General features: G+C 39.6%; 2 long non-coding RNA genes across 2 annotated transcripts; both read left to right on the top strand.

Moving 5' to 3' along the window:
• Window positions 1–2,288: 2,288 nt before the first annotated feature.
• LOC148153582 (uncharacterized) lies at window positions 2,289–3,424 on the top strand. The gene is made up of 2 exons (XR_015761479.1): window positions 2,289–2,486; window positions 3,126–3,424. It is a non-coding gene; the product is annotated as an uncharacterized LOC148153582 (long non-coding RNA).
• A 5,828-nt stretch (window positions 3,425–9,252) lies between these two features.
• Window positions 9,253–10,388, top strand: LOC148153583 (uncharacterized). The gene is made up of 2 exons (XR_015761484.1): window positions 9,253–9,450; window positions 10,090–10,388. It is a non-coding gene; the product is annotated as an uncharacterized LOC148153583 (long non-coding RNA).
• The last annotated feature ends 2,054 nt before the right edge of the window (window positions 10,389–12,442 follow it).

A 12,442-nucleotide genomic window follows, 5' to 3' on the forward strand; every position in this document is an offset into this window, starting at 1 on the left:
AGAAGCTGGATCAACCATCAAACAACCATTCAATTCTAGCCAATTAACATTCATTGATTGAAATGCCACATTGAATCCAGTGTTTTTCAGCACCGGCACCAGGCACACTGCCCTACAAGTTTTAGCCATTTCCCTAATTCAGCACACATGATTTTAATTAACATTTGATTAACAAGGTTTTGCTGAACTGAAAGCATGCAGGTCAGTTTGCCTTGAGGAAAAACTAGTAATCAAAGTGTTCAGGTGTTTTTTGCACCCCTCACCACTGCCTGCCATTCAAATGCCCAACCCCCTTCCCTCCACCCGCCAAAAACACACACACACCTCTTTCCCCCCACCTGGGCCCATCTATCCCTCAATCAGGTGAAACAACTTTAATTTTAAGTGAGGGTTTTTCATTTTTAACATTTTATTTTTTAAAAGATTGTTTTGGCTAGTGGCCTTTATTTGATGGTTAATTGACAGGAAGGTGGGTAATGAGAGAAGGGGGGTAATGCAGCAAAGGTTGCCAAGGTCAGGAATTGAACCTGTGACAGCTGTGTTGAGGACTGAGTCCTTGATTGTGGTTTGTGCTTAACCCCTGCGCCACCACTGCACAACCCCTTTTAGGTGAGGGTTAATCACGTTTTAACTTAAGCACTATGTGTTGACAACACAGTTGTGATTCCGTTCTGTACCCAGATTCACTAGCGGAACAAGTCAGCGTTGGGCCGGGGGGCGGGGCTAATTACCGGACCCCTAACGAATCACCAGGCCCCTGACGTTTATCGCCTGCGCTACCAGAAACTGTTGAGCGAGGGGCGGGGAGGTTGGTCTGCGTTTTTTGGTTGATCTTTACCCAGGAAACACATCGGCTAAACCGTGAGTGAAACGGTCACTGGGACTGACTAGTATATATTCCATTGAGGGAAAGTAACTTTAACATTAAATAGACCTTTCTCAACAGGCGGTAGACTTTCTCAGTCTATAATCAGCTATTTAAGCCCCCCCCCCCCATAGCTCTGCGCCTGCCCAGATTGCACATGATGGCAATTCAACATTGAATTAACATCTTTTGCCAACAAGCCAACAGCGAAGTGGCTGTGTGTTTGGGACATCCCACTCATGTAAATGGTGGGGGTGGACCGCTCCACTCCTTACTCCTTGTAGTAAGTTGTAGATGTTTTTGTGTCAATATATCACACACAAATGGTCAGTAGGACTTTTTTTATGAAAAAGAAAGAAAATGTACAGAAATGAATCTTCACCCACTGTCCTTTACAGAGGTTAATTTAGAATGTAATACCCCCCACTCACTAATAAAATGCTCTGACCCAGAGCTCTGATGAGGAGGAGAGGAGGGGAAGGGGTGTGGCAAAAGAGCTGACATTGATTCAACATTGATTCAGCATTGATCAGTCGTTGATCAGACATTAGCATTTCATTCATTAGATTTCAACCACAAAACAACATTGACTCAATGACACAGTTTCAACATTGGTTACTTGGCTGGAGGTGGATGGTTGTTTGATGGTTGATCAACCGTCAGTTGTTGACCTCAACCAAAAATCAACCATTCTAACTATAATTCAACGTTTATTTACCGTTGTGTGCAATCTGGGCAGTTTGTTGCAGCCCTCATCACCTCCTCATCTCCCCCTACTCCCTCCCAAGCCTCCCCCACCCAGCCGCTCCTCCCAACCTTCTCCTCTTTACCCCCTCTCATTCCTTCTTCCCTCCCCCTCCTTGAGCTCTGGGTCAGAACATTTTATTACTAGGTGGGGGTTAATCATGTTTCACATTAAGCATTACATGTTGAGAACAGTGGGTTGTGATTCCTTTCTGTACATTTTCTTACTTGTCTGTAAATATTATTACTGACTGTGCATAATGTGTTGACACAAAAACATCTACAAGTCTGTACTAGGAGTTGTACAGTCCACCTCCCCAATTTTACACTTGTGGTTTGTCCCAACCAAAAAGCCACTTTGCTGCTGGCTTGTTTGCTACCGGCTTCTGAATTGAATTCTCCGCTGAGCACTTTTATGGTAAGTTTTTCAATATTACTTTGATCTTAAATGTGTTTATTGAAAAATAAGGGCATTGTTTTGTGCCCATAGTAATCCTGGTTATTTTGGGGCAAAACGGATATTTTTAATAATTGAGGTCATGTCTCCTTTTGTATTATTTTCATCCTACCCACCACTCCACGCCTAAGTATGAAATCCTGCGAGATTTTGTGGGATTTGAGTTTTTAAAATAGGGCGGGGCCTATTGTTTGGTCTTGGAGAACATGTGGTGGACAAGGAAGTGTAAGGCTGGCTGGTCCAGGTGGGCTTTAAATTGTTGTGATAGTAATCACTTGTTTTTAACTTTTTATTATGATATGCTTAGGGTCGTGCTTAAATGAGCCTCTGTACCAGAACAGCTGAGTTGGATGATTACATGACCGTCTGCAGCCATCAAGAAGTGCAGAAGGTTGTTAATCATCCACAGATTCAATCCAGGTGAGGCAGAAGGGAAACACTTAACATGTAAGGCAGGTGAAACACTGAACTAAACCTGCTAATGACTGATTCAGTCTGTTGATCCTTGGATTGGTAACTGGTTAAATTGAACTGGACTATTGTTACTTGTGTGGGATCTTTATTAGCATATAGACACTTTTTAAGGAATTTAATCAACTTATTTGGAAATATTTGTAGTTGATGGAAGATTGAACCAGCTATTTGATGGAAGTTTATTCTGTATAAATTATAATTTTTCCAACTACACTATAAATCACCTTTTGTTCGATTTATTTGTCTCTGGTGTGTTAAATAAACCTGATCCTCCCTGAGTTTTATTGTTAGGTTTTCTGATAAACATCCCTTTATTTTAAATATTGATTTAATATCAATATCATAAATCCTACACTATACTGCAGCTTGATGGGTAAATGCAGTTGTATATGTAAACATTAAGATAAATATTAATGAAAGATTAAGATATTAATTTAACAGTGAGTGTACATGGGGAACTATATGGTTTGTATTTGTTCTCAGACCTGTAACCAGTACAGTGTTTAATCTTTCATTGTGTTTCAGAACTTTTCAAATGTTTATCATATTTCTAACTGGCACCTTCCTCACTTTTATTTTTTTCAGCTGTTGCTCTGCAGTTTGACCGAAAGCTGACTCTTGAGGACTGCAGCAAAACTGTCAAGAAGTGGCTTCATTATGCGCCAGAACGAGAGGAAGACATCGCAAGGAATCAAAGTGACGCCAACCAGAGTCAAACTGGGGTTACCACAACTTGTACTGTTTCCCTACTTCATACAGTACAAAGCTTAACCTCATGGACTCTGTTCTTCTGTGGACAACATACTGTTGTTTTGACAGTCAAAAAGGAATCAAATATGTTTAAAGATCTGTCCCTCTTTTCTTAAATAAAATGTTAAATCAAACCCATGTTGTCATTTTTAAACCTTTGTACACAGTTTACGCATCATCTGCCAATAATACAGTGTTTAACACCAGTGAAGAAACTTTTAGTGGCATGTTATGATGTAGACCTATCAGACGTAAAATGTACATAAATCCTTAGCTTTCATTCAATATAAAAACAACCCAAATCTGCATGTACATCCACAGTCAAATGAGTGTTGAATCAACATTGATTCAATGTAGAATTAACACAAATCTGCATGCAGATCCACGTTCAGCTGATGGTTGAATGAACGTTGATTCCTAACTGATTCAATGTAGAATCAACACAGATATGCATGCAGATCCATAGTCAAATGAGTGTTGAATCAACATTGATTCAATGTAGAATCAACACAAATATGCATGCAGATCCACGTTCAGATGATGGTTGAATCACCATTGATTCCTAACTTATTCAATGTAGAATCAACACAAATATGCATGCAGATCCACAGTCAAATGAGTGTTGAATCAACATTGATTCAATGTAGAATCAACACAAATATGCATGCAGATCCACAGTCAAATGAGTGTTGAATCAACATTGATTCAATGTAGAATCAACCGAAATCCGGATGCAGATCCACGTTCAGATGATGGTTGACTCAACATTGATATAATGTAGAATCAACATTGATTCATAACTGATTCAATGTACTATCAACACAAATATGCATACAAGTTGACATACAGATGATGGTTGAATCAACATTGATATAATGTCAGTAATGGTTGAAACCCTAACGTTGATTCAACATACAAGTCACCGACCACTTTCAATGTTGTTTCAATGTCAGCGTTCAACGTTGATTCAATGTTTCTGGCTGACATTGATTCAATGTTGTTTCAATCATTCTGTGCTATCTGGGTATGTGCCTAGAAAATACATATTACTGCCCCTTTAAACAAGTAGTAAAGAAATAAATAAATATTTTGACTGTGAAATAAGTGTTCTTTTTTTGTGATAACCTTCTATACTTTTACCACGTTTTCTTGCTAATGATGGATGGAACATACGTAGCACTGCCCCTTTAAGGAATCTCATATTATTAAGAGTTGCTGAATTCTTTACTCAAGCTTTCCTCTTGTCCAAAAAGAATGAAATAATGCAAAACAAAACCACGCATTCTGCTCCGTGTCAACCTTTCACTTAAAACCGAATGAAATGGATTTGGTAGAAGGCAGTGGACATGTTGCATCAATCAGAACTCCCACCCACCTCTCCCCCAAACACGTAGCCACACACATTGGCCCATGTAGGGACAAATTGGAGCTGAGCATGGTCTGAGTCAGAGCGGTCCGAGGCGACTTGGCTACCAGGCCTGCTCTGCGTTCAGCCTAAACGCTTCTGATAGGCCTCGCTTGAAAAACGACATGGTGTTGAAGCGGTGGAAATCGAGAGCCGTTGGCACGGCGTGTTGTTTTAAGTAGCAGGCAGAAAAGGGGGTGGGGGAAGAGGAAAAGTTGAGGGGGCGGGGAGACTGTCTACAGGCAGAGCACAGAGAAAGATGAGACCCAAGAAATCGATAGATGGATGGAATGTCTCCTACTTTTATCAAAAATGTACTCCAATCTTGTTTTTACTTTACATCTGTTTCGTTTTCTGAAATATTTGGACAAAAAAAAAAATTATATATATATATATATATATATATATATATATATATATATATATATATACACATCTATGGTTTTAGTTTCTATGTAAAAATGAGCCGTTTCTCCTGAGTTGATGAATTTATTGTTATATTTCAGTTCAACTGAAAGAGATGCAAAGATTAGCATCCGAATTAAAAATACATTTTAAAAAATAAAGCGTATGCACTCCACCTCCGCGAGCAGCTCGGTTTCTCGCCGACACCGTGGCGATGAGAGCTGTGATTGATCAGCTTTTCCAACAGGAAATGAGAGGGCATCTCTCAGAGGGCCTGTTTAAACAGCCAGTTATACGGTTACTGAGTTGTTCCAGGACAGCCTGTCACGTGAGGCGGCCGAGGCGCCCCGCGCGCTCCGGCCGACGTGAGTCAACGCTTCCCTCCCGGGTTCGGACGTCTCCAAGGAGCTGCGCCCTCCCTCACCCCCCATCCCTGCATGCGTCTCCGGGAGGCGCTTCGTGTTCTTGTTATTATTGACTGTGCATGTTTGCAGTTTATATCTGACATTCCTCAGAAGAAACTAGCGCTTTGGAGTCAAGATTTGATCACGTATTCAGTGTCCAACTGAATGTATTTTTACTTTTCGGTTACAAGATTTAATAGCTTTTTTTCCTCCCACACTTTTGCGACTCCACGTTTGTGAATCTGCTCAGAGTGTCCAGATTCGTTCCACGTCGCTTTTCCAACCACATCCAATTGTACATTTGATTCAATTTGCAAAAATCTGATTTCATGCTATTATTTGCAGTTGGGGTTTTTTAAGGTTAAAGTGGATATAAAGCATGCCCAGATAGCACATGATGTTAAATCAACGTTGAAAAATAGTTAGAATCGTTGATTTTTGGTTGAAGTCGACAAATGACGGTGGATCAACCATCAAACAACCATCCAATCAAACCGTTGAAACTGTGACATTGAATCAACGTTGTTTTGTGGTTGAAATCTGATCACTGAAATGCCGAAGTCTGATTAATGGTTGATTTTTGGTTGAAGACGACAAATGACGGTGGATCAACCATCAAACAACCATCCACCTCTAGCCAAGTAACCAGTGTTGAAACTGTGTCATTGAATCAATGTTGTTTTGTGGTTGAAATCTAATGACTGAAATGCTGATGTCTGATCAACATCTGATCAATATTGAATCAATGTCAGCTGTTTTGCCTCACCCCTTCCCCTCCTCTCCTCCTCATCAGCGCTCTGGGTCAGAGTATTTTATTACTGAGCGGGGGTTATCACATTTAAATTAACCACTGTAGAGGATAGTGGGTGCTGATTCCTTTCTGTACATTTTCTTACTTGTTCATAACAATTCTCACTGACTGTGTGTGTGTGATATATTGACACAAAAACATCTACAACTTACTACAAGGAGTGGAGGGGTCCACCCCCACCGTTTACATGAGTGGGATGTCCCAAACACACAGCTGCTTCGCTGTTGGCTTGTTGGAAAATATGTTAATTCAATGTTGAATTATCATCACAAAGGTTGCATGTTTGGTTGAGGTCGACAACTGATGGTGGATCTACTATAAAACAACCATTCAATTCTAGCCAATTAACTAATGTTGAAACTGTGTCATTGAATCAATGTTGTTTTGTGGTTGACATCAAATAAATGAAATGCCAACGTCGAATCCAGTGTGTTTCAGCACTGGTCCTTCAGGCCCTACAAGTTTTAGGCATTTCCATAATTCAACACACATGATATTAATTGACGTCTGATTAACGGGGTTTTGCTGAACTGAAAAAACGCAGGTCAGTTTGATTGACGTCAAGGTTTGGGGAAGAACTACCCAGATAGCACACGATGTTAATTTAATGTTGAATAATGATCACAAAGGTTGCATGTATGGTTCAGGTCAACGACAGAAGCTGGATCAACCATCAAACAACCATTCAATTCTAGCCAATTAACATTCATTGATTGAAATGCCACATCGAATCCAGTGTTTTTCAGCACCGGCACCAGGCACACTGCCCTGCAAGTTTGAGCCATTTCCCTAATTCAGCACACATGATTTTAATTAACATTTGATTAACAAGGTTTTGCTGAAGCATGCAGGTCAGTTTGCCTTGAGGACAAGGTTTGGGGAAAAACTAGTAATCAAAGTGTTCAGGTGTTTTTTGCACCCCTCACCACCGCCTGCCATTCAAACGCCCAACCCCCTTCCCTCCACCTGCCAAAAACACACACACACCTCTTTCCCCCCACCTGGGCCCATCTACCCCTCAATCGGGTGAAACAACTTTAATTTTAAGTGAGGGTTTTTCATTTTTAACATTTTATTTTTTAAAAGATTGTTTTGGCTAGTGGCCTTTATTTGACAGGAAGGTGGGTAATGAGAGAAGGGGGGTAATGCAGCAAAGGTTGCCAAGGTCAGGAATTGAACCTGTGACAGCTGTGTTGAGGACTGAGTCCTTGATTGTGGTTTGTGCTTAACCCCTGCGCCACCACAGCACAACCCCTTTTAGGTGAGGGTTAATCACATTTTAACTTAAGCACTATGTGTTGACAACAGTTGTGATTCCGTTCTGTACCCAGATTCACTAGTGGAACAAGTCAGCGTTGGGCCGGGGGGCGGGGCTAATTACCGGACCCCTAACCAATCACCAGGCCCCTGACGTTTATCGCCTGCGCTACCAGAAACTGTTGAGCGAGGGGCGGGGAGGTTGGTCTGCGTTTTTTGGTTGATCTTTACCCAGGACACACATCGGCTAAACCGTGAGTGAAACGGTCACTGGGACTGACTAGTATATATTCCATTGAGGGAAAGTAACTTTAACATTAAATAGACCTTTCTCAACAGGCGGTAGACTTTCTCAGTCTATAATCAGCTATTTAAGCCCCCCCCCCCATAGCTCTGCGCCTGCCCAGATTGCACATGATGGCAATTCAACATTGAATTAACATCTTTTGCCAACAAGCCAACAGCGAAGTGGCTGTGTGTTTGGGACATCCCACTCATGTAAATGGTGGGGGTGGACCGCTCCACTCCTTACTCCTTGTAGTAAGTTGTAGATGTTTTTGTGTCAATATATCACACACAAATGGTCAGTAGGACTTTTTTTATGAAAAAGAAAGAAAATGTACAGAAATGAATCTTCACCCACTGTCCTTTACAGAGGTTAATTTAGAATGTAATACCCCCCACTCACTAATAAAATGCTCTGACCCAGAGCTCTGATGAGGAGGAGAGGAGGGGAAGGGGTGTGGCAAAAGAGCTGACATTGATTCAACATTGATTCAGCATTGATCAGTCGTTGATCAGACATTAGCATTTCATTCATTAGATTTCAACCACAAAACAACATTGACTCAATGACACAGTTTCAACATTGGTTACTTGGCTGGAGGTGGATGGTTGTTTGATGGTTGATCAACCGTCAGTTGTTGACCTCAACCAAAAATCAACCATTCTAACTATAATTCAACGTTTATTTACCGTTGTGTGCAATCTGGGCAGTTTGTTGCAGCCCTCATCACCTCCTCATCTCCCCCTACTCCCTCCCAAGCCTCCCCCACCCAGCCGCTCCTCCCAACCTTCTCCTCTTTACCCCCTCTCATTCCTTCTTCCCTCCCCCTCCTTGAGCTCTGGGTCAGAACATTTTATTACTAGGTGGGGGTTAATCATGTTTCACATTAAGCATTACATGTTGAGAACAGTGGGTTGTGATTCCTTTCTGTACATTTTCTTACTTGTCTGTAAATATTATTACTGACTGTGCATAATGTGTTGACACAAAAACATCTACAAGTCTGTACTAGGAGTTGTACAGTCCACCTCCCCAATTTTACACTTGTGGTTTGTCCCAACCAAAAAGCCACTTTGCTGCTGGCTTGTTTGCTACCGGCTTCTGAATTGAATTCTCCGCTGAGCACTTTTATGGTAAGTTTTTCAATATTACTTTGATCTTAAATGTGTTTATTGAAAAATAAGGGCATTGTTTTGTGCCCATAGTAATCCTGGTTATTTTGGGGCAAAACGGATATTTTTAATAATTGAGGTCATGTCTCCTTTTGTATTATTTTCATCCTACCCACCACTCCACGCCTAAGTATGAAATCCTGCGAGATTTTGTGGGATTTGAGTTTTTAAAATAGGGCGGGGCCTATTGTTTGGTCTTGGAGAACATGTGGTGGACAAGGAAGTGTAAGGCTGGCTGGTCCAGGTGGGCTTTAAATTGTTGTGATAGTAATCACTTGTTTTTAACTTTTTATTATGATATGCTTAGGGTCGTGCTTAAATGAGCCTCTGTACCAGAACAGCTGAGTTGGATGATTACATGACCGTCTGCAGCCATCAAGAAGTGCAGAAGGTTGTTAATCATCCACAGATTCAATCCAGGTGAGGCAGAAGGGAAACACTTAACATGTAAGGCAGGTGAAACACTGAACTAAACCTGCTAATGACTGATTCAGTCTGTTGATCCTTGGATTGGTAACTGGTTAAATTGAACTGGACTATTGTTACTTGTGTGGGATCTTTATTAGCATATAGACACTTTTTAAGGAATTTAATCAACTTATTTGGAAATATTTGTAGTTGATGGAAGATTGAACCAGCTATTTGATGGAAGTTTATTCTGTATAAATTATAATTTTTCCAACTACACTATAAATCACCTTTTGTTCGATTTATTTGTCTCTGGTGTGTTAAATAAACCTGATCCTCCCTGAGTTTTATTGTTAGGTTTTCTGATAAACATCCCTTTATTTTAAATATTGATTTAATATCAATATCATAAATCCTACACTATACTGCAGCTTGATGGGTAAATGCAGTTGTATATGTAAACATTAAGATAAATATTAATGAAAGATTAAGATATTAATTTAACAGTGAGTGTACATGGGGAACTATATGGTTTGTATTTGTTCTCAGACCTGTAACCAGTACAGTGTTTAATCTTTCATTGTGTTTCAGAACTTTTCAAATGTTTATCATATTTCTAACTGGCACCTTCCTCACTTTTATTTTTTTCAGCTGTTGCTCTGCAGTTTGACCGAAAGCTGACTCTTGAGGACTGCAGCAAAACTGTCAAGAAGTGGCTTCATTATGCGCCAGAACGAGAGGAAGACATCGCAAGGAATCAAAGTGACGCCAACCAGAGTCAAACTGGGGTTACCACAACTTGTACTGTTTCCCTACTTCATACAGTACAAAGCTTAACCTCATGGACTCTGTTCTTCTGTGGACAACATACTGTTGTTTTGACAGTCAAAAAGGAATCAAATATGTTTAAAGATCTGTCCCTCTTTTCTTAAATAAAATGTTAAATCAAACCCATGTTGTCATTTTTAAACCTTTGTACACAGTTTACGCATCATCTGCCAATAATACAGTGTTTAACACCAGTGAAGAAACTTTTAGTGGCATGTTATGATGTAGACCTATCAGACGTAAAATGTACATAAATCCTTAGCTTTCATTCAATATAAAAACAACCCAAATCTGCATGTACATCCACAGTCAAATGAGTGTTGAATCAACATTGATTCAATCTAGAATTAACACAAATCTGCATGCAGATCCACGTTCAGATGATGGTTGAATGAACGTTGATTCCTAACTGATTCAATGTAGAATCAACACAGATATGCATGCAGATCCATAGTCAAATGAGTGTTGAATCAACATTGATTCAATGTAGAATCAACACAAATATGCATGCAGATCCACGTTCAGATGATGGTTGAATCACCATTGATTCCTAACTTATTCAATGTAGAATCAACACAAATATGCATGCAGATCCACAGTCAAATGAGTGTTGAATCAACATTGATTCAATGTAGAATCAACACAAATATGCATGCAGATCCACGTTCAGATGATGGTTGAATCACCATTGATTCCTAACTTATTCAATGTAGAATCAACACAAATATGCATGCAGATCCACAGTCAAATGAGTGTTGAATCAACATTGATTCAATGTAGAATCAACACAAATATGCATGCAGATCCACGTTCAGATGATGGTTGAATCACCATTGATTCCTAACTTATTCAATGTAGAATCAACACAAATATGCATGCAGATCCACAGTCAAATGAGTGTTGAATCAACATTGATTCAATGTAGAATCAACACAAATATGCATGCAGATCCACGTTCAGATGATGGTTGAATCACCATTGATTCCTAACTTATTCAATGTAGAATCAACACAAATATGCATGCAGATCCACAGTCAAATGAGTGTTGAATCAACATTGATTCAATGTAGAATCAACCGAAATCCGGATGCAGATCCACGTTCAGATGATGGCTGACTCAACATTGATATAATGTAGAATCAACATTGATTCATAACTGATTCAATGTACTATCAACACAAGTATGCATACAAGTTGACATACAGATGATGGTTGAATCAACATTGATATAATGTCAGTTATGGTTGAAACCCTAACGTTGATTCAACATACAAGTCACCGACAACTTTCAATGTTGTTTCAATGTCAGCGTTCAACGTTGATTCAATGTTTCTGGCTGACATTGATTCAATGTTGTTTCAATCATTCTGTGCTATCTGGGTGGATTGGGTTTGGTAATCTGAACTGAACAATTTCTGAGAGCAGTCGGCGAAAAAAGTTCTACCAGGACTGTTGTTAAATTACGTACTTCAGACGTGTGTGTATATTGCATTAGAGTTTTATGTGACAGGTCCACAATATGTAATTGCAATATACCTTATATTGCAATTACATATGTACAGTTTTCATGTTTTATTTTGATAAACGAAACTCAAATTATTTAGTAATTGTTTGTATTTTAGCCTCTTTACTGTGATTCCAAAAAATCTTGTACAGTCAATAGAGAGTAGAAAAGAACTTTGCATTATTAAAGATGGAGAGGCTAATGGTAACATTGAAGGAGCTGCAGAAATTCACCGCTCAGGTTGAAAAGTCTGTTAAGAGCACAACTAAATTGTACAATAGCCAAATCTTGCTTTTGTGGAAAAGGAGCGAAAAGAAATCTGGATGTTGTTCTGTTTGCAGTTTTGTTGTATGCCACATAAAGGACAGAGAAAAACAAATTTACCATAAAAAGTAACTGCAGACGTTTATCTAACTTCATCAAGACTATGCCAGAGACCAAATGGATAGATATATTAAAGCTACAGTGAATGGGCAAAATACTACCAACATATTGTCTAAAAATGCTCATAGCTGTCGACTTTAATAGGTCAAACACCAAATATACCTTAATATAAATCAATACACAGTGAAAACTGTCTTTGGTCTTCAGCAGAAGCCAATGAATGAAGGAAAATGAATAGCGTTGGATTGTCTTCTTTGGAATTGAAAGCCAATAGCGAGTCAAGCAGCA

Source organism: Poecilia mexicana, unplaced genomic scaffold (assembly GCF_051168715.1).
Source record: "Poecilia mexicana isolate PSO_F unplaced genomic scaffold, ASM5116871v1 scaffold_19, whole genome shotgun sequence".
Classification (NCBI taxonomy): domain Eukaryota; kingdom Metazoa; phylum Chordata; class Actinopteri; order Cyprinodontiformes; family Poeciliidae; genus Poecilia; species Poecilia mexicana.